Below are 25,376 nucleotides of genomic sequence, written 5' to 3' on the forward strand. Positions count from 1 at the left end.
AGTAATTTTTCTTTGATTCTTAAACTACATGATCTTTCATCTAAGAGACAGCATAGGTTCGAATTCTTACTCTGCCCTTACCAGTAGTTGTGACCTTGAGAAATTATCTTACTTGGACCTCAGTTTCCTTATCTATAAAATAGGGATGATAATACTTGTTAGGATTGCTTGGAAATTCAAAGCTAGTCTAGGAAATTTCAAATATTTTGCACATATCATAGCTACCATCTATGACCCCAGAATTTCAGCCCCTTTCAATGTAGTTAATGTGTTTTCTACCAATTTTTTGTTCTAAACAATGTACATGTAACACAGTCTTAGCATCTAATAACATCTAATCTAGAATTTAGCAAGGATTAATAAGCGTTCATTTAATTGAAGGGAAAGATACAAGTGCAAAGAAATGTTTGTTTAACACCAATAGTATACCAGAACTGCTACATTAATTATTTTTTGGGAGTTAAATCATCACAGCATTTCTGTCAGCACTATTATTTCCATTTAATTAAAGGTTAAGATAATTCATTTATTTGCTAGTACTTGTTACTCAGCTAGTAGTAAGTAAAGCCAATATACGTCTATCTGACTCCAAATCTTATATTCCTTCCAGTATTCCAAACTACTATTTAACAAATTTGGGGATGTTTCCTAAACGCAGATTATACTTTTCTGGCCAGGGCATTATTCATATTATGCTGTTATTAAAAATGCAAATCTCTAATAGCATGTTGCTAATATGGCTGTAAGATTTTTATGAAATTCTTGATAAAAATTTCATATATTTCTAAATAAGTTAATGCCCTGGCAAGCAAGATTTCTTAAAAAAAAATAGGATGAGGCAACATAAATACATAGAATCTTGTGGATCTACTAAATGACTACTTTAACATAAATGTATGAGTACCACAGTAAATGGAAAAGTATGAAAAAACATACCATATATTTGCATTAAAGTACTTCATTCTTCTAGGTAAAAATATATTTGAAAACTTTCAACTGGGAAGAAGGATCAAGATGGCTGATAAAGAGGACAAATCAAAAATACATCTGTAATGTGGAACAATTCTCACTAAAGACCGATTGGAAAATGGCAGGAAGATTCTTATAGAAGCTAAGGCGGTAAGAAAGATACACAGAAAATCGAGTAGGAAGGGAAGAAAAATGATCTGGTCAAGACCTGTGACCCTGGGAAGGGTCTAAAGAAACGGAGGATACGTGGGCAGACACCTACCTGGGGAGTGGATGGTGAGAGCCATAGATTGGATGCCCAAGTCCTGGGATCCTACACAGGAGAGACTAGCCCCTGGTACTAACAGGAGGGTGGTGAGAAGCCTAGACTTCACTTGTGAGAAGTGAAGACACACTGGCTTGCCCCTGAGGAAGGGAGGAGAGAGGTCTGCTCTAGCGGCTGCCAGGTTTTCCTGGACATCCTTGGTACATGCCCCAGCCTGAGCCAAGAGATCACCCAGCCCTGCTCATGCCTTGTCACAGTGCAGCACTGTATCTGGGGTGGGGTGGGGTGGTGGTAGCCACTGTTGATACTTACTCAAGCAGCATATTTGCTCCAGCAACTGGAGATCAGACCCCACCCCCAATAGGACAGTGATGGCTACTAAGCAGAGGGGCAGTCCAGACTCACACATCATTCTAGCTCTAACACTAAAGGCATTGGACACACAATCTGTACAGGACCCTCCCACATACGAACACCTCTTCAAGACCACAATAGGTGGCTGTTCACCTAAACGCATAGAGGCAGGGCAAGTTAAGCAAAATGAAAAGGCAGAGGAACTACTCTCATTGAATGAGCAAAAGAAAAACCACTGGAAAAAAATAATAAAATATAAATAAGTAATTTTCCAGATAAAGAATTGAAAGCATTGATTAAAAAAAAAAAGTTAATTCAATTAGGGAAAAGAAGAGATGAACACAGTGAGAAATTTTACTAGAAAGTATAAAAAGGGCCCAATCAGAAATGAAAAATTTAATAGCTGAAATTAAACACACACACACACTAGAAGGAATGCAAAAGTGATCTGGAGGTTAGAATAATGGAAATCACCCAATCAGAACTGCAGAAAGAAAAACAATTAAAAAAATAGAAGCAGTATAAGAGCTCTCTAGAATAACATTAACTGTACAAACATTCTTATTATAGGAGTCCAAGAAGAGAATTGAAAATGTACCTGAGGAAATTATGGCTGAAAATTTCCCACACATAACAAAAGAAATGGATATCTAGGCACAGGAAGCACAGGTCCCAAACAAGATAAACTGAAACAGACTGACACCAAGACATATCATAATGAAAATGGTAAAAGATATATATAAAGAGAGAATTCTAAAGGCAGCAAGAGAAATACAAATAATCATATACAAGGGAACACCATAAGGCTATCAGCTGATTTTTCTGCAGAAACTTTGCAGGCCAGAAAGAAGTAGCATGATATAGTCAAAGTCCTGAAAAGGAAAAACCTGTGACGCACGATACGCCACCTAGCAAGATTACCACTTAGAATAGAAGAAGTAAATACCTCAGCCAAGGAAAAAACTAAAATAATTCATCAATACTAAACTGACACTAAAAGAAATGTTAGAGAAGACCCTTTAAGATTAAAAGACATAAGAAGCAATAGGAAAGGAAAAATCCTACTAGGAAACGCAAATAGATAATAAGGTCTCAGATAAGCCAGTACAAAGATTAAAAGACAAAAAATTGAAAAAGCAAGTATAACTACAATAAACATTTAAGAGATAAGAATGGAGATGTAAAATATGACATCAAAATACAAAATGGGTGGGGGGGAGTAAAAAAATAATGTGTTTAAACTTAAATGACTACCACTTTAAAACAAGTGGATATAGGGCCACATATATGAACCTCATGGAAACCACAAATGAAAAACCTATAATAGATACACAAAAACACACAAGCATACTAAAATCATCAAACCAGTAATAAATGACAATAAGCACATACATATCAATAACTATGTTAAATGCCAATAGACTAAATATCCAGTCAAAAGACATAGGATGGCTGCCTGCTGATAAGATTTAAAAAACAGGACACTTCAATATGCTGCCTACAAAAGACTTCAGGGCTAAAAACACTCAGAGACTGAAAGTAAGGGGATGGAAAAAGAAATTCCATGCAAACAAAAAAGATAAGAAAGCTAAGTAGCAATACTCATATGAGACAAAACAGACTTTTTAAAAAGGTTATACCAAAAGAAAAAGAAGGGCATTATACAATGATACATGGATCAATTCAAGAAGAGAATATTATACTCATCAACGTATGTGCACCCAATACAGGGGCACCTAAATAAATGAAGCAAATACTAACAGACATAAAGGGAAAAATTGTCACTATCTGCAGATGACATGATACTTTAGAGAAAATCCTAGTCTCAACCAGAAAACTGTTAGAACTAATAAATAAATTCAACAAAGTTGCAGAATACAAGATTAATATACTGAAATCTATTGCTTTTCTATACACCAATAATGAACTATCAGAAAGAGAAAGCAAGAAACAATCCATTTAAAATTGCATCAAAAATAAAATACCTAGGAATAAATTTAACCAAGGAGATGAAAGACCTATACTCTAAAAACTGTAAAACATTGATGAAGGAAATTGATGATACAAAGAAACAGAAAAATACCCCATGCTCTTGGATTGGAAGAATGAATGTTTTCAAAATGGCCATACTACCCAAAGCAATCTACAGATTTAATGCAATCCCTACCAACTACCCATGACATTTTTCACATGACTAGAATAAATAATCCCAAAATTTATATGGAACCACAAAAGACCCCAAATTGCCAAAGCAAACTTGAGGAAAAAGAACAAAGCTGGAGGTATCACGCTTCAATGATTCAGACTATATACAAAGCTACAGTAATCAAAAGAGCAGGTACAGGCACAAAAACAGACACATTGATCAATGGGACAGACTATAGAACCCAGAAATAAACCTATACCCCTATAGTTAATTAATCTATGACAAAGGAGGCAAGAATGTACAATGGAGAAAAGACAGTCTCTTCAACAAGTTGTGCTGGGAAAACTAATCAGTTACATGTCCTTCACACCAAATATAAAAATAACTTCAAAATGGCTTAAAAACCTAAATGTATGACATGACATCATAAAACTAGAAGAAAACAGAGGCAAAACATTCTCTGACAAAAATTGTAGCAATATTTCCTTAGATCAGTTTCCCAAGGAAAAAGAAATAAAACCAAAAATAAACAAATGGGACCTAATCAAACTTAAAAGCTTTTGCATTGCAAAAGAAACTATTAACAAAATGAAGAGGCAACATACAGAATGAGAGAAAATATTTGCTAGTGCTTAGACCAATTAAGGAGTTTATATCCAAAATGTGTAAATGGTTCATACAACTCAACATGCAAAAAAAACCTGATTAAAAAATAAGCAGAATACCTGAATAGATTTTTTTTTTCCAAAGAAGACATACAGATGGCTAACAGGAACGTGAAAAGATGCTCAGAATTGCTAATTATCAGAAAAATGCGCATCAAAATAAGAAGATATCACTTCACACTGGTTAGAATGGATATCATCAGAAAGTCTACAAATAATAAATGCTGTAAAGGATATGGAGAAAAGGGAACCCTCCAACACTATTGGTGGGAATGTAGTTTGGCGCAGCCACAATGGAAAACAGTATGGAATTCCTTTAAAAAACTGAAAATAGAGCTACCAAATGATCCAGAAATCCCACTCTTGGGTATATAGCTGGAAAAAAGTAAACCTCTAATTCAAAAAGATACACGCACCCCAATGTTCATAGCAGCACTATTTACAATAGCCAAGACATGGAAACAACCTTAAATGTCCAACGACAGATGACTGGATAAAGAAGCTGTGGTATATTTATACAATGGAATACTACTCAGCCATAAAAAAATAAAAAATAATGCCATATGCAACAACATAGATGAAACTGGAGAATGTCATTTTAAGTGAAGTAAGCCAGAAAGAGAAAGAAAAATACCATATGAGATCGCTCATATGTGGAATCTTAAAAAAAAAAAAAAAAGATAAATGAACTTATGTTAAAAACAGGCATAGACTCACAGACATAGAAAACAAACTTATGGTTACCAGAGGGGAAAGAGAATGGGAAGGGATAAATTAGGAGCTCGATATTTTTTAGTATACTAATATATATAAAATAGATAAACAATAAAGTCCTACTGTATAGCACAGGGAACTATATTCAATACCTTGTAATAATCTATAATGAAAAAGAATATGAAAAGGAATATATGATGTTCATGTATGACTGAAGCATTATGCTGTACACCAGAAATTGACACAACATTGTAAACTGACTATACTTCAACAAAAATATATACATACAAAAAAACCCCTGAAAAATAGACTTACCCTATGATCCAGCAATCCCACTCCTGGGCATATATCTGGGGAAAAGTCTAATTCAAAAACATGCATGTACCCCAATGTTCACAGCAGTACTATTTACAATAGCCAAGACACCCAAATGTCCATCAACAGATGAATGGATAAAAATGTTGTGGTATATATGTACAGTGAAATACTACTGAGCCATAAAAAAGAATGAAATAATACCATTTGCAGCAACATGGAGAGTGTAAAAATTATCATACTAAGTGAAGTAACTCAGACAAAGACAAGTATATATCATTTATATATGGAATCTAAAATAATGATACAAGTGAACTTATTTGCAAAACAGAAAAAGACTCACAGACATAGAAAACAAATTTATGGTCACCAAATGGGGAGTGGTAGGAGGGATAAATTAGGAGTTTGGAATTATCAGATACAAACTACTGTATATGAAATAAACAGCAAGGTCCTACTGTATAGCACAGGGAACTACATTCAATAGTTTAACCTATAATGAAAAAGAATTTGAAAAGAGTATATATATATATATATATATGTATAACTGAATCACTATGCTGCACATCAGAAACCAACACAATATTGTAAATCAACTATACTTCAATTAAAAAATCATTGTAATCAAATTAGTAAAAAAAATTCATCATTAAATAAATAAAATATCAAGTTGTGATTTTTCCAAGAATTTAGTCAGTTTAAACTTTCAAAGTGAATGTATCATATCTCATTAACAAAAATAACGGACTGAAATGATTTAAAGTATTTCTATACACATATATACATATACAGAATGGAACATTACTCAGCCATGAAAAATGAAATCCTGCCATTTGCAGGAATGTGCATGGACCTACAGAGTATCATGCTTTGTGAAATGTCAGACAAAGACAAATACAACATGATATCACTTATATGGGAATCTAAAAAATAGAGCAAATGAATGTATATAGCAAAGCAGAAATAGACTTACAGATATAGAAAACTAGTTTTTACCCGTAGGGAAAGGTAAGAGAAAGAGGCAAGATATGGGTGATTAAGAGATACAAACTATTATACATAAAATAGATAAGCAACAAGTATATATTGTATTGCACAGGAAATTATAGCCATTATCTTGTAATAACTTTTAATGGAGTATAACCTGTAAAAATACTGGATCACTATATTGTACACTTGAAACTAATATAATATTTTAAATCAACTATACTTCAGCTTTTAAAATGTAGAATAAATAATAAAATTTTCAATTGTAATACAAAAGAGTAGGCTTCGACAGGAATAGCTACAGTAGAAGCAGTTTATATCAGGAAGACACAAGTTGTGAAGGTTCTGAAATGTCCTTTAGTAAAGGGGAAAATGGAAAATATCTCAAGTAAAGGAACAGAAAATATCACCAGAATAGAAAGATTTTATAAGTTCAGCCAGTGTATGAGAAGCCATAAATAGGGTTCTTTTTTAAATGAACTTGATAAATTAAACTTAACAGCTGAAGGTTAATATCTTCTTTCTGATAAAATAGATATAGGGATCACTATACTTCAGAAATGGCTGGAACTAGACGTTTTAGGTTCTAAAACAGTGTTAAAAGCAGTAGAACTGGAAATACCACAGTTTAAGTACACCACAAATAGAAAAGTTGACTGTAAATATTAGATTGAGCTACTGATAAAAAATTAAACCATGAAATAAGTGGGCAAATGTGTATGTATTTCTTAAAAAAATATTGGGGATGTCATTTAACTTAATTGTATTATTGTCATTATTGGCATCACAGTTTATATTCATTGTCAAGGAAAAACTCCTATTTAAATGTAGACTTGCATTTTAATGTCAACCCTTAGTTTTCACTTTGGAAAAAGAACTTAATCATCTGACTTGTAGTCTGTAATGTAAGCCTCCACAGTTCACCCAGTGGCAGATACCTTGTGGAGTTGTCAAACAGCCTCGAAAATGGGCCTCCTGAAAATGTTTCAGCATTGGTCACAAAACAGTGGATAAGAAATTACAAATGTCATAAAATAGTGGGTAAGAACACTTATCTGGGAGCAAAAGCAATCTTGAAAGACATACACTTGGTTAATTTAAGCATCTTAAATGGTGTTTCCAAATTAATTTAAGTAAATGGTAGTCATTATTCTTGCCAAACAAAAACTTTCAAGATAAAAATATTTGTAGTGGATGCACTATACTTATTTTACACCCTATCTCTTTATGCCATTGCGGCACTGCCATTTATTGAAAGGTTTCCATAAAACCTCATGTATCTGATTGATGCAATTCATTTAGCATTCCAAACATTCATACACTTGCTTTTTTATATTTGGAATGCATTTGTAGTGAGCAGTTACAATGTTTTAAAAGTTATTGGTTTTCGTATAATCTATTCTTATATGTTGGATTCAGAACAACTTTAATTTATCAGTACAAGTGCAAGCCTGAAGGGGCAAAAAAGAGTGCTTTCAAAGTATTAACTACTGTAAATTGCATATCTAATTTAAGTGGTACTGTATTTTACTTTATGGTTTTTGATGGGTATATGATATAAACTAAGAATATTCCAAAGGTATGATTTATAAATGCTTTCTAACAACATTCCCAAGAAATGACAGTCATTCCATTTAGTTATTTCAAGATACATGCACTAAACGATAAATATAAAATGCATCAAGTTAGTACTAAACCAATGTTGTGTGCAGTAAGCTTTCTCGCAATTAAAATTCACAGCAGCCAACCTTTTGAAAAAGTTTGCTTTCAAACTGTAGGTAACCAGTCTCTGAACTTCATGATATTGCCTATGTAGGTTTTACTCTTAAACTTTACTCAGTAAAGTGTGGTTAATTCAGAAAGACTCTCGACAAAATAAATATTGATCTGGGTTCCAAAGGCAGGGGTCATTTATGTTTTGTTTAGATGTGCCATACCCTGACTTCTTCCTCATAGATCAGTGATAAAATAGGCATATGTTGGCTTCTTATGATGCACTTAAAATTCATCTTTTAAGGCTCTCAATTTAAAAATCAAAAATTTCTATAGGAAAGTTCCTAGAGAATGAAAAGCATCAGGATTTAACTATTAATTAACTTGGTAGCTAAGTTCTTAGAATAGACAACTTCACTGATGTGATAACTTTTCTTCCCATAATCTTTGGTAGGCACCATTTTATACATTCTCTCTCAAATATGAAATACAGTGAGAAAAAATAAGATTTTATAGACAATTGCTAACCTCTGCATATTCCAGTTTGGTTCCTTTTTCTGATTATGATAGATCATTGCATTTTAAAATCCAGGGAAAGATATGCCAAGTCTCTTTCCAAATCAGTACTTGGAATATCTCTGCATTCAATTTTGCAATGTTTCAAGAATATTCTTTTGCTATTTTCAAAAGTAAAATCAGCAGATTTGAGGTAACAGATGTCAGAAATTATCAAGGCCATTACAAGCTAATTATTTACCAAAACATCATCTTAAAGGCAAAGTATTCAGAAATAATTATGGCTTTCTATATTACTCATTACAGCCATTAGAAATTTCTTTGAAGCTCAAGAACTAAAGTTTTTTCCAATCCCTCCTCCTGCCCCACTTAGCATTGAATCAGACAGTGAGACACCTGCTTCCAGCTGCATGGAAGATGAACACATAGAAAATTCTGTTCACTTATTATTCTAATATCCGCTGGATATCTTTCCCTGAGAATTATTGAACAATCTAGAAAACCATCGTGGTAAAAAACCAATATGCAGCAGAATTACATTAGCTTCCCCCTCAAAATTTAGAAAGCTTCTGTATTTTACCTTTTCCAAAATACATATAGTAATGCAATTGGTTATAGATGATCATTAATAAAACTTTACTGATCTCAGGATTCTAGTGGTTAAAAATTAATAGTCTGTACTTTTTAGTCATAATGGTCTAGAGGCAACAGGCCAGACCTGTATGGAAGAAACAGCAAGTTCTTACTTTATGACCAAAAAAGTATCTCAACTCCGAGAGTGTGTTCTATTTTATGCTATCATAAATACTTTCCATCTCCAGTGCAGATTCAATTGATTGACCACCTGGAGTGCCATGCTGAGAAATAATCTTCAGCTGTGTCACTGTTCATTAGGAAAGGCTATCATGATTAATTTGTATCTTACTTGGATATAGGCGGGGGTAGCAAACTTTCCTGTGAAAGTAATTTGCCACCCCTGCAATAGTAAACATGTTCCCACTTGAAGGTTCCCTTGTTGGAGAAGGAAGGGAACCATTAGGGTAAACAAGGGAACAGTCAAGAGGAGAGGGCAAAGAGAAGTAAGAAAACAGACAATTTAAAAACAAACTTTTTCCCCCATATATCCCTCAAAACTTAACAATGCTTCTTCCCAACTACTTCACCTGAACAGATTTACCATACTTTAAAAAAGTCTTTTTAAAACTTTGGGAAAAACAAAACTGTTTTGTCATTCAAGAAAAAAAACATTAATACCTGAATACATTTTGTATTTTTTTCAATCAGTTAATTGTCAGTTTGGCTAAAATACAAATAAGATAAAAGTAGCCAATCAAAAACCTTTTGCAACATTTAATTTTATTTATATGCAGTATTCCCTATATTTAAAAAACTAATCTTGTGCTGCTTAAAAATTAGAAATGTATACTAGACTTCTGTGAACTCTGAGAACACTCGATTATTTCTACAGAAAGCAGAGCTTGGTTAGTGGTAAAAAACTTGTCTGCCTGGGGTGAAAATTCACACTAGAGATTATCCAAATTGATTGGCCACAGTTTAGTGAACATATGTCCTCCTGCAAAGCTGCTTTCTCCTTCCCTAACATATCCAAAGAAGCACAAAAATAGATGGCAGGAGAAGGGATATACAACAGATTTTATTATCACTGGTCAGACAGTAGCAGCTGTCACATGAAGTTAGGTTTGCCAAGCAGACAAATATATATATGTTTTTTTTCCTGTGACTACAGATGATACATGTTTTCTCTACACAAAAAAACAAACTGTTCTTTATTTTAGATATATTTCTATGAAGTCCAAATAATCACCTTTTCTATTCTGCATTTTACTGCTAGTCCTTAGCCAGCAGAATAAGGCAAGAAAAATAAAATGGTAAGGACTGATCAAATAATGACAGTAACATTTCTTTTAAGTTGATAATTGTTTACATAGAAACTGTAAGAGGATCTAGAGATAAAATACCAGAGTTAATAAGAGTGTTTAGCAAGATTGATTGGTTTAAAATCAATATCTAAAAATCAATTGACAAACTTTTGCAACTAATAAGCAATTATAGCAAGATTTCAGAATACAAAGTTAATATACAAAAGTCAGTCACTTTCTGTTATGCTCTGAAAGTATGTGTGCTCCCAAACCTCACCCCTATTTAAATTCTAATCCTTAAGGTAATGGTATGAAGAGTTCAGGCCTTTTGGAGGTGATTAGGTCATAAGGATAGAGCCCTCATGAATGGGATTAGTGCCTTAAAAATGAGGCTCCAAAGAGCTTGCTTGTCCTTTCTGCCATGTAAGAATCCAACAAGAATTTTGCAACCCAGAAGAGGGCCCTTACCCGACCACACTGGCGCCCTGATCTTGGACTTCTAGTATCCAGAACTATGAGAAATGAATTTCTGTTGTTTATAAGCCACCAAGTCTATGGTATCTCATTATAGAAGTCCTACAGACTAAGACACTTTCCTATATACTAGCAATGAGCAAGTAAAATTTGAAATTAAAAACACAATAACATTTATATTATCACCAAAAAATTGAAATATTTAGGTGTAAATATAACAATATACATACAAGAACTATATGAAGAAAACAAAACTCTTATGAATGCAATCAAAGAATAAAATAAATGGACAGATATTCCATGTTCATGGATAGGAAGACTCAATATTGTAAAGATGTCATTTCTTCACAACTTGATCTATACATTCAGTGCAATCCCAACCCAACTCCCAGCAAGTTATTTGTGGATATCAACAAATTGATTCTAAACTCTATATGGAGAGACAAAAATATCTATAATAATCAATACAATATTGGAAAAGAACAACAAAGGTGGAGTACTGACACTACCCAACTTCAAGACTTACTATAAAACTATAATATTTAAGACAGTGTAGTACTGGTGAGAAAGCAGACAAATAGATCAGTGGAACAGAATAGAGAACCCAGAAATAGACCCACATAAATATAGTCAATTGATCACTGACAAAGGAGCAAAGGCAGTTTAATCAAGCAAAAATAAGTTTTTCAATAAATGATGCTAAGACAACTGGACATCCACATGCAAAAAAAAAAGTTAGTCTGGACATAGACCTTAAGCCTTTCATAAAAATGAACTCAAAATGGATTAAATACCTAAATGCAAAACCCAAAATTATGAAACTCCTAGAAAATAAATCTAGATGACCTCAGGATTTTGTAAAAAATGATTTTTAGTATAACACCAAAAAACAATCCATAAAATAAATAATTGATAATTTATACTTAATTAAAACTAAAAAATTATGCTCTGCAAAAGACAATGTCAAGAGAATGAAAAGCCAGTGCAGAGACTGGGGAAAATATTTGTAAAGACATAGTTGATAAAGAACTGTTACCCAAAATATACAGTCTTAAAATTCAACAATAAGAAAATGAACAATCTGATTAAATAATGGTTCAAAGGCCTTAACAGACACCTCACCAAAGAAGATATACAGATGACAACCATATGTAGAGATGTTCCATATCATATGTCCAAAGGGAAATGCAAATTAAAACAACAATGAGATGCCTCTACACACCTGTCAGAATGGCTAAAACATCAGAAAACTGACAATAAAATGTTCATGAAGATTGGAAACAACAGGAACTCCCATTCATTGCTGATGGAATTTAAAATGGTACACATTTTGGAAGGCAGTTTGGTAGCTTCTTACAAAACTAAATATACTCTTACCACGTGATCTAGCAATCGTTCTCCTTGGCATTTAACCAAAGGAATTGAAAACATGTTGACACACCTGGATATTTATAGCAGCTTTATTCATAACTGCCAAAACTTGGAAGCAATCTAGGTGTTCTTTTGTAGGTTAATAGATAAATAAAATGTGATATATCTAGATAATGAAATATTATCCAGAAGTAAAGACAAATGAGCTATTCAGCCTTGAAAAGATATGGAAGAAATTTAAATGCATATTACTAAATGAAAGAAGTCGATCTGAAAAGGCTATATACTGCATGATTTCAACTATGTGACATCCTAGAGAAGGTAAAAACTATGGAGACAGTAAAAACATCAGTGGTCATCAGGGGTTGGGGGGAAGGAAAGATGAAGAGTAACGGGAGCAGAGGATTTTTAGGTCAGTAAAACTTCTGTTTGATACTCTAATGGGGAAACCATGCCATAGTCCAAACCTATAGAATGTACAACAACACCAAGAGTAGTTCCTAATGTAAGTTATGGACTCTGAGTAACAATGGTGTATCAATGTAGGTTCATCAATCTTAACAAATGTACCACTCTGGTGAAGCATGCTGATAATGAGATAGGTAAAACATATATGGAGAAATGGGATACATGGAAAGTCTCTTTACCTTATGCTCAATTTTGCTGTGAATCTTAAACTACTCTAAAAAAATAAAGTCTATTAAAATAAATGATTGATAAATAGATAGATAGATAGATTTAAAGCAACTGTTGCCATGGAGGAAGCCCTAATTCTGATAATACTGGTGTGATATTCTTTGAAGGAAGAAACTTATACATGTAAATATGACCAGAGTAGAAAAAACCCTCCCCAGAATACCATGAAACCATACATAGCTTTTAATTCCTACCTCTCTCTTTCCTTTTCTGTACCAAATCTTGGCAAGCTGTTAAAAACAATAGCATAGGTGCTCCCTCCTTTTGTGTCAGTGCAGGAACCCTCACATCAGCCCCACCCTCTAACCACAATAAAACCCCAAGCCAGACTCCTTTCTCTGCCTGTCAAGCAATTCTTAGTTCTTGGGAGCATACTACTTTCTCCCCAGAAAGCCTTATTATGTGAGAAATAACTTTTTCACACCCTCTTAGTATATTTGTGGCATTATCAGTCTTGACATCTAAACCAAGTTTAGATGTAGATGGGGTTAGAAGTCTGTCTCATTTCTGTGGATGACAACAATATGGGTGAAGGAAGTTTTATTTTCACAGTAGTATTCCAGTTAAGGAATAAAGAAGGACCAACAGAATATCACCATATTGCAACTCTTAATGAATAAATGAGTCTAGTCATTGATCTGCTAACATTTCAAAAAGACAAATTATTTGCCTTCTGGTGGTAAACCCACCAACATCTCTTAAAATAATCTTCAAAAAAATTAATCTGAATCTGATAGTTTTGAGATCTAGTACAATTTACATGAAATACAGAAAACCTATTAAAACCTAAATGATGCCATGGGAATACAATTAACAAAATTCAGAATGTGAAAAATCTATAGGACAAATAAACTAGTTTCTTAAATTTAAAGGAAAATGGAAGTGTTATTAGGAAAAAAAAACAGATTAAGGGGCTTAACAGGTATACCATGTAATCACAATGTGAGGACCCATTAAGATCCTAGTTTAAACAAACTATCAAAAACATGATATTTATAAGAGAATTGGAAATTTGAATATCACCTATGTACTTGATGATACTAAGAAATTATTGTTAATTTTAAGTGTGATAATGGGTTATGTTATGGTTATGATTCTTAAAGTTATTATTTTGTATAGATTCAATAATATATTGTCTAGATTTATTTCAAAATCATATGGGAATTCATGGTAAAATCTACAAAATCTAACACTAAAAAAACTACAGAAAAGAAGTTCCTCGGCCTGATAAAGTACATCTATAAAAACTCTATAGCTAATATCATATTTAACGGTGAAAGACTTGACACATTCTAAGATTAAGAAATAGAAAGTATATCCTCTCACCATTGCTATTAAATATTATATTGGAAGTCTTACCTAGTGCAATAAGAAAAATAAAAAGCATACAGATTGAAAATAAAGTAACAAAACTGTCCTTATTGATAGATGATATGATTGCTTTAAGCAAATATAACAAGGTTGCAGGGTACAAGATCGGTACGAAAAAGTCCATTACTCTTCTATGTACCAGCAATTAACAAGGGGATTTCAGATTTTAAAATACAATACTGTTTACGATAGCACCAAAATAATGAATTACTTAGGTATAAATCTAATAAAATATGTGTATTATCCATATGAAGGAAACTACAAAACACTAAAAACCTCAAAGAAGAAGAGCTAAGTAAATGTCAATGTATTCTATATTCATGGATTACATAATTAACTATTGTTAAGAAGTTGTTAACAACTGTTAATAACTGAACTGTTAAGAAGTTAAGATTTCTTCCCAACTTGGTCTATAGGATATATATAATCCCAATACAAATCTCAGAAAGCTCTGTTGTAGATCTTGATAAACCAATTCTAAGATACATATGGAAAGGCAAAGGGCCAAATAGCCAACACTATACTTAAGAATAACAAGTTGGAAGACACATATTACCCAAGTTCAAGACTTTAAAGCTACAGTAATCAGAACAGGATTGTACTGGGGAAATAATAGATGGATAAGTCAATGGAAGAGAATAGAGATAGCAAGGAATAGATCCATACAAATGTCTACTTATTTTTTGACAGTGGTAGAAAGGGAATTCAATGGAGAATGGATAGTAATTTCAATAAATGTTGCTGGAAAAATTGGACATCCATTTACAAATAAAATAAAATAAACCTACATACAGAGGTTACACCTTCCACAATAATTTACTCAAGATGGATCATACACATAAATGTAAAATGCAAAAGTATAAATTTCCTAGAATAAAATATAGGAGAAAATCTTTGTGATGTTCACATTGGTGATGAGCTTTAGGTACAACGAAAACAATGTATGACAGAAAAAATAAGTTTAACTGTATTTAAATTAAACCTTTTTTTAATCTGCCAAAGACACTGATAAGAGAAAAGACAAGTTACTAACTATGAGAATTTATTTACAAATCACATATCAGTTGAAGAACTTGTATCTAAAATGTACAAAAACTATTAAAATTAGATAACAACTCAACTGAAAAATGACCAAAAGATGTTAATAGACAGTTCAGCAGACAAACTATACAGATGGCATATAAGCATGTGAAAAGAAGCTCAATATGATTGTTATTAGAGAAATGCAAAATTGAAATAACAATGGGGTGTCGCTGCATACCTACCAGAATGGTTAAAATCTAAAAAGGCTGACAATGTCAATCGCTTGCAAGAATGTAGGCAAGAAGAACTCTTATACCTCTTATACGTGGCTGATGGAGAAGCAAAATGTTGCAGCCATTTTGGAAGGCAGTTTGACAGATCTGTATAAAGCTAAAGACAGTGTTATCATACAATCTAGCAATCACACTCCTAGGTATTTATCCAACTGATTTTAAAACATATGTCCACAACAAAAGTTGTGCATGGGTGTTTATAGCAGCTTTACTCATTATTGCCAAAAATTGTGAGCAACCAAGATGCCTTTCAATAAACTGTAGTCATACTTACAATTGAATACTACTAGTGATAAAAAGAAATTAGCAATCAAGCCACACCAAATCATTGATGAATCTTAAATGTGTATTACGAAGTGAAAAAAGCCCACTTAAAAAGGCTACATACTGTATAATTCCTTTCATATGCCACTTTGTTTGAAAAGGGCAAAAACACAGATGAAAAGTAGATCAGTGGTTGCCAAAGGTTTAGAGAAAGGTCCAGGTTGAACAGATGAAATACAGAGGAGTATTTTTTCACATGGTGAAACTGTTTTATATGATACTGTAATGTTGGCTGTATGACACTATGCATTTGTCAAAACTCAGAAAACTTTACAGTCAAAGGAGTGATACTTAATAAATACAAATTTAAAATAATTATTTAGGAGGTTAGGGATCCCAAGATGGAATACAGACTGTGACAAAGGAATTTAACTGTATTTTATATGTATCTAAAATTACAAATAATTATACATTAATATATAATTTTTATAAGTTATATACATATGTGTGTGTATTATTACATATATATGACCATATTTCCACATGGAAGGAAGGTGAGGGGAAAGCTTCTGACCTAAGTAACTTTGTAAATCAGCATAAGTTTATAACTTTCTAAATGAATAAAGTAACTTTGTAAATGAGTTTAAAGGTAAAAGTAGCTATATATAAGCACTGTATCCTAGTTGGTAATGTTATTTCACATATTACTGGTTAACAACTCCAAAACTCCTATACTAGTGTCTCAGTCAGTTCAGGCTGCTATAAGAAACTAGCATAGACTGGGTGTCTTACACAACAAGCACTTATTTCTCACAGTTCTAGAGGCTAGGAAGTCCCAGATCAGGGTGCCAGCAGATCCCATGTCTGGAGAGAACGTACTTCCTGGTTTGTATATGGCTGTCTTCTCACAGTGTCTACACACGGCAGAGAGCAAAGGGAAAGGAAGCAAGCTCTCTCTTGTCTCTTTTTATAAGGGCACTAATCCCATTTATAAGATTTCCACCCTCATGACCTAATTACTTCCCAAGATCCCACCTCCTAATATCCTATCATATTGAGGGGTAAGACTACAACACATGGATTTTAGAAAGACAAACATTCAGTCCATAACAACATATATATTGCAGTGAACAAATAAGTAAATAGATGGCAGACGATGGGAGCCAGGTTTCTCATTGTTGAAGTGAGAGGTTACAGGCAAGCAAGGGGATAGGCTAGAATGATCTATGTGATAAAGAATTAAAGTTGGAGGTATCAGTATGAACTCATGTTTAGCTTAATATTAATAAAAATAATTACATTCACAAATATTTATAGATATGTATATATACATAGGTTATTATATGTACATATTTCCTTGTTCTCTCAGCTTCAAAGGCCTAGAAGCAAAACCCTTGTAGCAATGAGCACATCCAGTGTCCAGATCTTGGTTTCTGGGGGAGAGTATAGCTCAGTGGTAGAGTGCATGCTTAGCATGCATGAGGTGCTGGGTTCAATCCCCAGTACCTTCCCTAAAATAAACAAATAAATAAATAAACTGAATCCCCCCCCCCAAAAAAAAACTCCCCCAAAATTGTAAAAATAAGATCTTGGTTTCTAATACTTTAGCATTCTCCAATAAAAAGAACCAGGGCTTCTTGGAGAAATGACTGAAGCTAGGGATGAAAAAGGGAATAATATGAGATGAGCCTGGAGCATCTTTTAGTGACAGAAAGTAAGGAAAAGCTAAGATCTGTCTGTCTGTCTGTCTGTCTGTCTGTCTGTCTGTCTCAAACACACACACACACACACACACACACACACACACATACATGATGGAGGGTATGCTAAAAGGACATAGGAGCCACCTGAAAGAGTGTCCAATGGCCAAAGCTATCATAAAATAAATATTGGATAAAAATTAAAATAAGCATCAGATTATAACCCAAAGTATAAAATAAATATAAGTCTATACTGATAAAAATAAATGATTTAAGAAGTAATAAATGGAGAGAATAGGCAAATCTGTGCAGAAGAATTCCAAATAATTTGTGTAAAACTGTACTCTCATGGAAGTGGACTTTTAACTCCCCACCCCTTGAATGTCACTTGGTGATTTGCTTCCAAAGAGTACACTATGAAGGGAGGAGAAAAGGGTAATTCTACAGTAGAGGAAATGACAAACATTACTTCAGTCAGGTGATCAAGGTTAACCTACTAATAGCGTGTACTTACGTTGATATTATTTGGTGAGAATGGCACTTTAACGTCTGTGGTCTTTTCCTCAAAAGTCCATAACCTCAGTCTAATCATGAGAAAAATATCAGACAAACCCAAGTTGAAGCACATTCCACGAAATACTCCAGCAGTACTCTTCAAAACTGTCAAGGTCATCAAAAGAAGGAAACCCTAAGAAACTGTCACCATCTGGAGGAGCCCAAGGAGACTTAATGTCTAAATGTAATGTGGTTTCCTGGATGGAATTGTGAAGCTGAAAAGGGACGTTACATAAAAATTATGGCAATCTGAATGAAATATGGACTTTAGTTAACAATAATAATGAGTAATAATATGGAAAGAGGGAAAGTTGTTGAAATATAGATGAAAACTGGCCATGTGTTGATAAACTGTTGAATCTGGGTGACGGGCATATAGAAGATCATTGTACTGTTCTAATTTCCATAATATAAAGTTTAAAAGAGAAAATAAATAAGATAAACAAGTCTTAGAGTAGGAGAAAATATTTTCCATATATATAACTGACTAAGATCTAGTATCCAAGATGTAGAAAGAACTCTTAGAAATCAAAAAGGAAAAGACATACCACTCAAAATGAAAGTAGGCAAAATATTTGGAAAAGCACTTCACAAAAGGAGAAGGAAGATCCCCCAAATTATTCTCCTTGTGGTATCTGGCTGTGTAATCAACCCTCTTTATAATTCCAGCTCTCATGTCTTACTCCAACCAGGTGCAAATGCTGTGAGTTTCCCATGAGATGACGTTGGTGAAAGCACTTTATAAACTATAAGTCTCATTGCAATGTTGCAGTATTTGTTATTGTTATTGTTATTATTACTTTTGTTGCCCAATACTGGCATTACATATCAGGAAGACTAAAGAATATTAAAAACTAACAACCAGACTTATTCCATGCCCAGTCTGCTAGTATCACTGTCCTAATCTGTTATATTTCCTAAACTTTAGTTTTCTGCTTCCAATTTTCTCTGTTCATTAAAGTTAGTCTGTCTGCTGTTAAAACTGCTCAGAGAGAGGTGAAATTAAGTTTTTATTTTCTTCCTACTATGTGTCTGGAAACTCTGTCTAAATTTTCTCTTTGGATTAATGGTTGCAATCTCTTTGTACTACAGCATAGGCTTTTGTTACCTGGAACCCACTTTAAAACCTTCTTATAAGTTCCTTCTCTTTCTAACAATTCAGACATGATTTTTTTTTTAACGTTTGTGTAATGACACCGTCCTGTTTAATACTTCGTAGAAATTCGATCTCAGCTTATCTATTTACAGTTCCCTTAGTTCTGATTTCCTCAGGCCTACAATTGTGTTTCTAACCCTGTTCTGCAGAATAAGCTTAAATCCCTGGCCAAGGCACTTTTTATACAACTTTGCAGTCTACCTTGCCTTATGATTTAACTTGATTTTCTTAACTAGTCCAGGTCTATCGCACCTTGAAGTTACCACTGAGTCATCACAGGAATCAACTGATTTGACCTGCAGGCTTTCAGAGCCTTTATTTTCTTGTGTGGCTAACAATAACCAATTTCCTACCCTCCTCCTGAACAAGTTGTTTTTCAGATCCTGACCTGTCTTGACATCTAGCAAACTTAAGATCTTTAAACTGCAGCTCACTTGACTAGTGTCCCTGTCTCTGCTACAAGCTGACTCCTATGTAGAGACATAAAACTGAGTATTAGATGTTTCCAGGACATAGGCAGAGGTTGCGTTCCTTTCTTAATAATAATGGTGCTAATAATAATATCAGGAGAATAATTTAGATTACTTTATCTTTAGGCTTGAACATCTGTGGACTCATTGATAGAGTTCCATATGACCAGACTGCTGTTGACACCATGACTGAGAGAACACACTTATGTGATTTTAAGTTCTATGTGACATGCATGTTTTATTCTAGAGTAAAATCTAGTCAATTATAGTAATATCTCAGAAGTATCTCCTTTGGCTTCCTGTAAATCCACAGTTAAATCACACAAAAGGTTTCTTTCATGCAGTAGAATCTGAGTGGCACAGAATAACCATGACTTCGATGGAAAGTTTGATTTCTATGTCTTTGATGACAGTGTTAATCAAAATCAAGTGGAAAGATTGACCTATATGCTCATACCACAGCCTGGTTTTATAGATTGGTTTACTTGCTTATTGCATTGGCCAAAAATATCCCTGATTGCTGTCACTTCATGGGAAACATTTTCAGGATTAGGAAAAAATGGCTTTTCCCCCTGAGATAACAAATTGGAAAATGCTATTCTGACACAAATAGTCTTAGCTTTCCACTTCACTAGCCATGAAGGACAACATTTTGCACTGAAATGGGAGTTCCATTAGAATGGGTAGTAATCTGTGAGTCCATAATGCCTCTACAGAAAACTTATCCATACCCCAAATTAAACTGAGTATGCTCTAACTACATTTTACAGCTGAATTTTGAGATATAAGGTACAGTTTTAATTAATTATAAACTCTCTATAATTCAGAATCTGTTCCTATGAGGCCTCCTTTAGAAATGGGATTGATTTAGTACATGTATGAGGCTCAAATCAAGCCTATTTAAGTAAATTAAAATTATCTCCATGATAAAAGAAATATATGCAGTCTTAAGTGAAGTCTTTTCAGCAATTCACCAATCAGAATATAATGTTCTGATTTTAACCTTGTAACTAGGCTTCATACATTGTTTTTTCCTATAATTTTCCTCATTTATAAACCAAATAGCAGCACTCTCAGTATGTGTATGCAAATATAGTTAGGTGTGTGGGTGAAGGGAAGGAAGAAGGGAGAAAGAAGGGAGAAAGAGAAAAGAGATTTAATTTACTAACTACTATGCTAGCATTTACATCCACCTCTATCTTCACACTGTATTCCCTCTGTGTCTCTTCACATAATCCTCCTTGTGTCTGTGTCCAAATTGCCCTATTTTATAAGGACACCAGTCATATAAGATTAGGGCCTACCCTAATGACTTCATTTTCATTTGATTACATCTATAAAGATCATATCTCTAAATAAGGTCACAATCTGAGGTGTTGGGGATTAGGACCTCAATATATCTTCCAGGGTAACACAATTCATCATGTAACATACGCCTTTCTCTATCCTCTAAGGCATTCCCATTATGTGTATCTTGGTATGCTTGATTGTGTCCCATAAGTATCTAAGGCTTTTGTTCTTTTTTTAATTCTTTGTTATTGTTCTCAGACAGGATAAACCTAATTGACCTGTATTCAAGTTCACCAATTATTCTGCCTACTTATATCTGCTATGGAGTCCCTCACTTGAATTTTTCATTTTAGTTATTTCTGTTTTCAAATTCAGAATTTCTATTTTATTCTTAAAAATTTATCTTTGTTGATATTGTCTATTTGATACCACATAATTTTTATACTTTCTTATAATTCCTTAAATATGGTTTCATGTAGTTATTTGAATTATATGTATTAACGTTTTTTCTAGTGAGCTCCCTCAGGGACAGTTTCTATTGCTTTTTTCCTGTGTATGGACCATACTTTTCTATTTATTTGTGCATCTCAAAATTTTTAATGAAAATTTAAAATAATATATAATAGAGCAACTATGGAAATCAAACCATGGTTTGATTGGTTACATGGTTTTTTGCTTCTGATTTTTGTTGTTGTTGTTGTTGTTGCTATTACGGATTGTTTAGTGACTTTCCTTGATTAATTCTGCAAAGTCTTTTTACTCTTTGTGATGTATGACCACTGAAGTCTCTTAAGAGTTTAGCTAATGATTGGACATAGATTTCCTTAAGTGACTTGAACTAATAGATTTCCCACTTTTCGCCAGTGGGCTCTGTGAGTGTGTTGGGACACACCTTAACTGCTTGAGTCCTTACTTCCTGCTTGTGTAAATTGTCAAAGTCAGCCAGAAGCAAGAGATTAGGACCTTCTCAGATCTTTCTTAGGCTGATACACAGCCCTTCTCATATGCATAGCCTTCTAAAATGTCCCTGAAATCTGTTCAGGTCCCCTATAGAAATCAGATTCCTCAGTTGTTGCATTTAAGTTTGTGGTCAGCTTTCCATTAGACCAACTGGTATCGCACCTCAAGCAGCTAGGTTGTCAAACAATTATAACTGATTGTGAACAGTCTTAATGCATTTGCTGAAAACAGAGTCAGATCTGAGTCAGGTCAAAGAACCTCAAGCCTTGAGAATGGAGCTTTTCAGGGATATTCCAGACAGGTCAAATAGTCGCAATTCTCTGAGAATGGGCCTTTTGGGGAATTCTAAATCCACTCTGCCCTCTTCAGTGACTCCTGTGCTTCTGATTTCCACAGAGAGTTGTAAGGCTGTTAGTTTTCAGGGCTGTTACAGACAAAGAGAGATGGGTTGGGGCAATAATAGGCAAGTAAAAATGCCACAAAGCTCACTAATCTTGCTGAGATTCAGCCAATGTTCTTGAATAAAAGCTTGGATTGTTGCAAGCCTTTGGTTAATTAATTTACAAGAGTTATGGGAAAGTAGATTTTGACAATTTTTGCTAGTGTTCACTTTACTCTTACTGAGGAAGAATTTTTCAAAGGATCTTACTCTGCCATTCCAGAAGTGCTTCTTAGTTAATTCTTTTCCTCAGATAATCACATTGATGACTACTTTTTCTAGTTTCATTTGCATGTAAGGATAAACTCCGCAAATTTTGACTAGAATGGCATATATCTCAAGTCTCCTATGAACCACATTTCTACAATCCATTTGTGAAAAGAAAATGTCACTTCTTCCATTATGTCACTTATTCCATTATGAATTTTTACAATTACGTTATTAAGAATTGTCATAACTTTGCAATATTGGTAATTTCTTACCCCACAGACACAGATGTGATTTTTGAGCTTTCAATTTGTCTCATTGCATGTGTGACTTTTTGTTTTAAGTGGGAATGTATCTTATAAATAAGTAAAAGTAAATACTAGATAATGAATTTCTGAGTGAGGTCATGGCATTCCCAGTATTAGGAACAGATAAAACACTGATGTAAGATTTCTAACTTTTGATTTCTGGGCTCAGAATGAGACCTGTCTAGAAAGGCATATGATGCAAGAGTTGCCTTAGGGAAGAGAAGAGACTAAAATGGTATAACTATTTGCATATCTGTGCTATATACCTTGATGGAAAGACAAAGTCTAAGGAGAGAGGGATAAAAGCCCTCTCTGTGAATCCTATCTCAGAGCACGCTGGGAATCTCAAACCAAAACATCCTTCTTTCATCACTCTCACTTGTTCTCCTTACAAATATGTAATATTCAAATATTCTTCCTCATTTCCAGCATATTTAATCTTCCCACTCTATTCCTTTTTAAATATTCCCTTTTCCACATTACTTATAACCTGACAACAAAGCCATAATGTATGGCTTTTTCACTATCTTTTACAACGGTTTCTCTCCCTCTATTGTAATTTAAGCTCTACAAGGGGAGACATCTTTGTTTGGCTTTTGTGTGTGTGTGTGTGTGTGTGTGTGTGTGTGTGTTTTACTGATATAGCCCAAATGCTTGAGACAGTGTCTAATATATAGTATATGCTCAGTAAATATTTACTGAATGAATAAATCGATGAATGTATCAAAATTAAAAAAAAACTTGGAGTGATGGTCACAGCCTAGGTATCCCTGTTAAATGGTCTATTCTAAGTGTCTATGAAGATACAAGAATTGTGTAAACTAAATCCTTTCCCTTACATCATAGACTATCAAGAAATTGATGAGATTTCTTGTTATACCTTTGCCTGGATGTATTTTCGCCAACAGGAGCCATTTCATGGTATAATTAGCACCTAGGTGGCAGTATATGATGAATACTAGTCATTCATTAAACCTTTGAGAAATGAATCAATGATACTGATAGGTAGAAAAAGGAGTGCTCATCTGAGTCTAATTTAGCACATCTAAATGTATGTCTAAATTATCATGACAACAGTTTTCACTGTCTGGCAGCTAGTTTATATTCTTTCTGGATGTCATGCAGATACTATATACTAGCTCTTCAATTTCTCATCTACAGCCATCTGTTTGCCTTTGATTTATCTACTTATGAAAGAAAACCTAGAACTCGAAAACTTTCACCTTTGCCAACTATTGTGTCCGAGGTCATACTGTTTCTGAACTCACATGTGAGGGAATTGCCTGTTTCTTCTCTGTACATTTTACAAAGAAAAATCACAGCATTTTAGGTATTGTTACTTTGGTTTTGTTTAAGGGGTTAGCCTTAGAATCTACCAATATGAAGTTCCCTGACACTTTTTTTTTTTTTACAACTTGCTTTTCTCATGTTTTCTAGTATTTCAGAAATATTTCCCATTTATGTGGAAATGGGAAAAAAATCATTCTCTTTGGTTCCTTTAGCCTTTTCAGTTGTCAGCTCGACACATTACTCCTTACATAAAAATTCCCAAACAGTTGTGCCACTCAATTACACATCGTATAAGTTACTATTGCTAATTCCCCTCACAGAAAAGGAAATAACAAGCATGAGACCACAACTATTGGTGGAGGGTGTATTAATTCCTTACAAAGGCCATTATGCTTAAGTATAAAACAATGAAGAATTCCAAAATCAGAAATTAAATGTTAACTGACACCCAGGGCCATCTGCTAACAACCCTTTAAAATATTTTTATACATAATGATTCCACTGATCTGATAATGATCACAAAAGAGGTCTGGCTCTCTTGCTAAATAGTAAAGCAAGCCTGTTTTCCTGCAGGTAGTGTCACTATAGGTATAGGTGAGGAACAGGAAGCAGTCTACCTGCAGTAGTTCCTAATGAGGGCCATATCACTGCTTAGTGGGCATTTGGGAAATGTGTACGGGGTGTATTTTCATTGTTACAAAGATGAGAATTCCGTGATGTATTTAGTTGGTGGAGATTAGGAAATCTAGATGTACTGCAATGTAAGGAGCAGACCCACATGGCAGATAACTGCTTTACATTCTATATGATTTCCAAGTATATTCACTTAGTCATGTAGGAAAAATTGCTTGAACCTAGAACCTACTGATTTGGGGGGTATGGCTTTAATATACATGGAATTTTCACAAAGTTTTTGAACTTTGAAATATCTGGCAAGCAGCAGTGTAAACCACTTTGAACCAAAAATAATAGGTTAAAATGGTGA

The 25,376-nt window shown here is 33.8% G+C and overlaps 1 long non-coding RNA gene across 12 annotated transcripts in view; it reads left to right on the top strand.

Moving 5' to 3' along the window:
* The window catches only part of LOC123619413 (uncharacterized), an 874,904-nt gene extending 854,056 nt beyond the window's left edge, over positions 1-20,848 (top strand). For 11 of the 12 annotated variants that reach the window (XR_012504652.1, XR_012504653.1, XR_012504649.1 and 8 more), the window contains one exon: positions 971-20,847. This is a non-coding gene — a long non-coding RNA (uncharacterized LOC123619413). Of the gene's footprint in view, positions 1-970 lie in introns of all 12 variants that reach the window. The other variant, XR_012504656.1, reaches the window with a different exon arrangement.
* Positions 20,849-25,376: the final 4,528 nt, after the last annotated feature.

The sequence above is a fragment of the Camelus bactrianus genome, chromosome X (genome assembly GCF_048773025.1).
Source record: "Camelus bactrianus isolate YW-2024 breed Bactrian camel chromosome X, ASM4877302v1, whole genome shotgun sequence".
In the NCBI taxonomy this organism is placed as follows: Eukaryota; Metazoa; Chordata; class Mammalia; order Artiodactyla; family Camelidae; genus Camelus; species Camelus bactrianus.